The sequence below is a fragment of the Humulus lupulus genome, chromosome 2, assembly GCF_963169125.1.
Source record: "Humulus lupulus chromosome 2, drHumLupu1.1, whole genome shotgun sequence".
NCBI lineage: Eukaryota > Viridiplantae > Streptophyta > Magnoliopsida > Rosales > Cannabaceae > Humulus > Humulus lupulus.
Window position 1 is genome coordinate 243,990,067 of NC_084794.1, and position 5,846 is coordinate 243,995,912.

A 5,846-nucleotide genomic window follows, 5' to 3' on the forward strand; every position below is an offset into this window, starting at 1 on the left:
CCATAGCAGCCGCTCTCGACTATGAGATTTGGCAAATGGACGTCAAGACAGCTTTTCTTAATGGAAAGCTTGACGAGGTCATTTATATGGATCAGCCAGAAGGATTTAAAGTATCTGGACAAGAAGGAAAAGTTTGTAAGTTAAATAGGTCCATCTATGGACTTAAGCAAGCTTCTCGTTCCTGGAATCTTAGGTTTGATGAAATAATCAAAACCTATGGCTTTGAACAAAATATTGATGAGCCCTGTGTTTACCAACTAAAGGCAAATCAAATAGTGGTATTCCTGGTTCTTTATGTAGATGATATCTTACTCATTGGAAACAATGTTAAGAAATTATCAGATGTGAAGAATTGGCTGAGCACTCAATTCCAGATGAAGGATTTGGGTGAAGCAAGTTATGTTCTAGGTATCCAGATCATCAGGGATAGAAAGAACAAACTTTTAGCTCTATCTCAAGCAGCTTACATTGATAAAGTGCTTGAACGTTTCTCAATGACAAATTCCAAGAAAGCGCGTCTACCGTCCCGCCATGGAATTCATCTTTCAAAGAAGCAGTCTCCCCAGACTCCTGAAGAGGAAGATGCAATGAAAAAAGTTCCTTACGCATCTGCAATTGGAAGTCTGATGTATGCCATGTTGTGTACTAGACCAGATATCTGCTATGTAGTAGGAGTAGTGAGCAGGTATCAGTCAAACCCAGGACCGGAACATTGGATAGCAGTTAAGCATATCCTGAAGTATTTGAGACGGACTAGGGATTATATGCTAGTCTACAAGGGTGGTGTTCTAAACCCTGTAGGCTACACCGATTCAGATTTTCAGACTGATGTCGATGACAGAAAGTCTACTTCTGGAATGGTGTTTACTCTTGGGGGTGGAGCTGTGATTTGGAGAAGCGTAAAGCAGTCTGCAATCTCAGATTCCACCATGGAGGCTGAGTACATAGCCGCGTCAGAAGCAGCTAAGGAAATAGTCTGGCTAAAGAAGTTCTATTCGGATCTTGGTGTTATTCCAGAAATGGATAAACCGCTTGTGTTGTTTTGTGACAATACAGGAGCGATAGCCAACTCAAAAGAACCTCGAAGTCACAAGAGGAGTAAGCATATAGAAAGGAAGTATCACATTATTCGAGAATATGTGGCCAGGGGAGATGTGAAGGTTATGAAGATTGCAACTGAAGACAATCTTGCGGATCCGTTTACAAAGACACTACCAGAAGCTACATTTGATAAGCATATCAAGGAGATGGGATTAGTAGAATTAAGGCATTAGTTTCAATTAGTGCAAGTGGGAGTTTGTTGGGGTTTTATGCCCTAATTAAAACCCAAATTCTTTGTAATCTCATTTTATTATCAATAAAAGAATAGAAATCATTTTTTGACTTGGTCAATCACTTTGCTCACATGTTTTATTTTCATGATTATTTATTTAATATAAACTTCTATTAAATCCCGAGCATATAGCTAATCTTATTTATAGTGACGTAATCACAGTGGAATATAAATATGATTATATGTTCAAAAATAAGTTAGTCCTAAGATTAGTCAGTGCACCAGATTTACACTGACTTGCCAATCTACAATATGATCTACTTACACATTACAGTGTTATGTTCTTTCCAGAACATTAGCAAAGTAGATAAGATCGGATGTATTTGTTACATCGGACAGGACCGATATTGACAGTTGATAAGATAAGTAAACATACCGTTATTATCTATTCTAGTCATATCATATAGTTGACCATAGGTCAATTCAATCTCAATTCTGAGTGGTTAGTATTCTAACTGATTGTATTATTTGAGTTCTTTGACTTGTTCGTTACCAGCTTACCCTACGGACTAGCCCATACTTACATCTTGGGAACTCGGTAGTATAATTGAGTGGGAGTGTTAATCATAGATATGAACATCTATAGCTTCTGATGAAGAAGTGAAACGATGGTTTCCTTTTAGTTTGGTTCAAGGTGTTAAATGATAGAGATCTCATTTCAGTAATTAAATTAGTTTACTGAAATATCATTTACAAGGAACTAAGTGTTTTAAGGATAAAATACAATGAGGGGTAAAACGGTATTTTAGTCCCATCTCATTGTAGACCGTCTATAGAGGATTGAGTGACAATTATGGTTGTAACAATGGATAATTAATAGCGTATCTATATTTGTTATAGAGTGTTCTATGAATTCAAGAGTGCAATTCCAAGTCTATAGTGGAGTCACGAGGAATTAATAAGTTAGTAAATTTATTTGTTAGATATATGATAACTTATTGGAGCTTGATTTCATAGGCCCATGGTCCCCATTTTACCTTGGATAAAATCATCTAGATAGTCTCAATTAATTGATTTAATCATCAATTAGAATTATCAAAGTTGACCAGGTCAATTTTGGATAGTTTCACAGAGTTGTGTAATTTTGAGAAGAAAAGAGAAATTATGGCAGATTTATTAATTAAGATAAATTGGTATCTAAATTAATAAATAAATTTAAATCAAGGTTCAAATTATAAATAATTAATTTGATAAAGGATTTAAATAATTATTTAATTAATTAAATCAATAGAAAATAATACAGGCCTTGATTTTAAATCCAATGGGCTTATAATCAAATGGGAAATTTCACGGGCCTATAGCCCATGATAATTTCGACCTAGGGCTTCAAAATGGCTGTTATTTTATTGATTTTTTAATTAAATTAAATGGCCTAATTGAGTCTATAAAAGGAGTGCTTATAGAGAAGTTAAAAAAAGGGTTTTTGATAAGTCAGATTTTCTGATAGTTTTATATTCTCTCTAAACACAAGTCCTTTTCTAAGCCTCTTTGTATTTTCTCTTCTTCTCTCTATATCTATCTCATGTGTTGAGAATTGCCCACACTAGTCTAGGTGGTTCTAAGGATACATTGGAAGATCGTGAAGAAAATAGAAGATCGGTTCAGTTTCTTGATAATACTCTGCGACAGAGAGGATACAAGAGTTAGAGAAACTGAAGGAAGGACTCTTAATTCCGCTGCGTATACTGTAAGTATTATATTGTTTGTTTCTCTTTGAATTCAATTTAGAAACATGTTTTAGGCTATCTCGTATTAATTTGTTTAATATCAGATATACATGAAAATAAATAAAGATCCTGTATAAGTTTTTCCAACATCTTATGCATCACATAATGAGTGCAGTTTTCTTACCTTTGGTCCAAGCACAGGTTACCAATGAACAACCCTCAAGCACGATCCTGTTTCCAAGCCCCTAGCGATAACCTAGTCACAACCATAAAAGGTGTTTCAATGATTTCAAGTTCCAAAACCCAATCTCGGGCTCTCGGGACCTCCAATCCCACCAAACAGGGTGGTGAGATCATCCCTCGAGCCCTCGGGTCAAAACCCCAAAAAGTACCAAAAACCAAGTTATGAAGACTGTGTAGCGCTACAGCGCTACCTATTGGGCGCTATAGTCAGCACTTCATCCCCCAAACAGAGAACCCAGCGCTGTAGTGCTACCAACCTAGCGCTACAGCGCTCAAACCAGAATTCTGGGTTTCTAACTTCGCGATCTTCGAGCTTCAAAGCTCCAAATCTGACCCCAACGGGTCCCTAGCCCCTCAAATCAACATTTTAATCCCCCAAACAATTCACCCAATAGCTTAGCAACATTAAAACAACAAAAAATACCCAAAATCCTCATAAGAACTCTTAATCCAAGTCTTGAGTTTGTAAAACTCAAGAACACCAAGAACAGAGAATAAACTCAGGAATTTAAAGCTTAAATTACCTCTGATTATGTCATTTCTCGCTAAATCCTCCAGCTAATAAGCTTCTAATCTTCCCTAGAATCGTTATGCCTCGATCCTCGCTTGAATCCGAGTCCTAAAACTCAAGTTTCCTTTGAAAATGCTAACGATGTCAAAAATGGAACGAGAAAGAGAGAGAGAGAAAACGTACTGAACATTCTTTTTATGTTTCTGACAGGTTACTTCAAGCTTAAGTAACCTCAAGAAAATCCTAATGCTCGGGGTCTCGAAAACGCCCCCGGCGGTAAAATAGTCAAAATTCCTATAATTTCCCCCTGGTCTCACTAACTCCCAATTTATCATAAAATATTTATTCCCATTACCCAATATCCAGGTACTGTACTAAATACCCCTTGACTCACTTCGAGTCAAGTATGAATCCCGTTGTGACTTTCCCACTAGCTTTCCTCCTAGGATCGTCTCATGCTGGGTAACCCTACCATAACCAAATAATAATGAAGCACCACACACATACCACATATATGCCAAATATACCCGAAATAGCCAAAATATGAAAATTTCCCAATTAAATAAAAATGGGCCCACATGCATATTTAATACACCTAAACATGCATATCAAGTCATATTATGATATTATTCACATAATCACATAATGATACACATAAATATCACATAATCACTATAATGACCCAAATTTCCTAATAAGGCTTAGGACCTTGATTAAGAGGCCGGGAGGGCCATAATTGACTTATTATGCCATTAAATGATAATATGCATGATTATGTGAGTTATATTATTATATGATGATAAATGCATGCATATGGGTCCACTTTTCATTATAAGGGCATTTTGGCAATTTGGCTTGTTGAGGGCATAATTGTATATTTTCATGTGTGTTGGTGAATTATGAATGAGGCCACATTATAATGTGGATTTGTTCGAGCTCTTCGGCATGAGACGATCTTTGAATGCAAGTTAGCGATTTGGTCGTAACGAGGTTATTTACCGAGCTCGGGGTGAGTCTTGGGGTAATTTGATGATTAGTACATTACCGGGAATTAAAGGGTAATGGGATATAATTTATTAGTATTTGAGAATATTGGGAATAACGAGAACTGGAGGACGTTAATTATAATTAACGGGGTAGTTGGGAAAGGACGATTTTGCCCTTAGGGCTGTTAAGGAAATTAGATTGACCTAGGGTCATTTTGGTCTTTTGACCATGGGTCATATTTAAAAAAACCAAAAAGTTGTAGAAGATTAAGGCAAAAACAGGGGCTCTTCACTCACTCACTCACTCGATCATCTCTCTCCCTCTCTTTTCAATGAATTTCTTTGGTGGAAAAGCTAGGATTTGAGAAGTTTAAGCTAGGGAATTGCTATGGGGATTGTTAGGAAGCTCTTGAATTCTTGAGGTAATGATTCTCCAAGCTTTGATCCAAAGTTTCCTATGTTTTTGTTTAGCTTTTACAGAGTTTATAGTTTAATGCTAGTTGTGGGAAATCAAAGAGGTTTTTGAGAAAGTTTGCTTGGGTTTTGATGAGGTTGAGGTATAGATGAAGTTTTGGGATTAAATTATAGGTTTGGATGATGTTTAGGTTGATTTTGAAGCTTGGTATTCAGGGGAAATTGCAGGGGAGAAAAACTAGAATTTTCTGGTCTGTCAGCTAGCGCCCCAAAACTAGGCAGAGGAGAGAATGGGGTTCTCTCTGTCTTGGGGCAGCGCCCCAGCGCTAGGTCATTTTCAGCCAGACCTAGTTTTAGGGCTTGGGATGACTTTGGGGGCTCGGGGGATGGTTCCACTACCGTGTTTGGGAGGATTGGAAGTCCCGAGAGCACGGGATTGGTTCCGGGAGCGAGGTTTTAGATTATAAACCTTTTATTGATTTTTTTTATTAATGGGATTTCATATTTGGTTATGACTAGGTGACCACTAAGGGACCAAAGGAATGATCATTATCAAAGGGTTGTTCTATTATTATTTCTCACTCGAACCAGAGGTAAGAAAACTGCACCCAATACGTGATGCATGTGATGCATAATATACAGGTGATTAGGGCATGACATGGATGTTGAATATGAAATTGATCAGAGCTTGA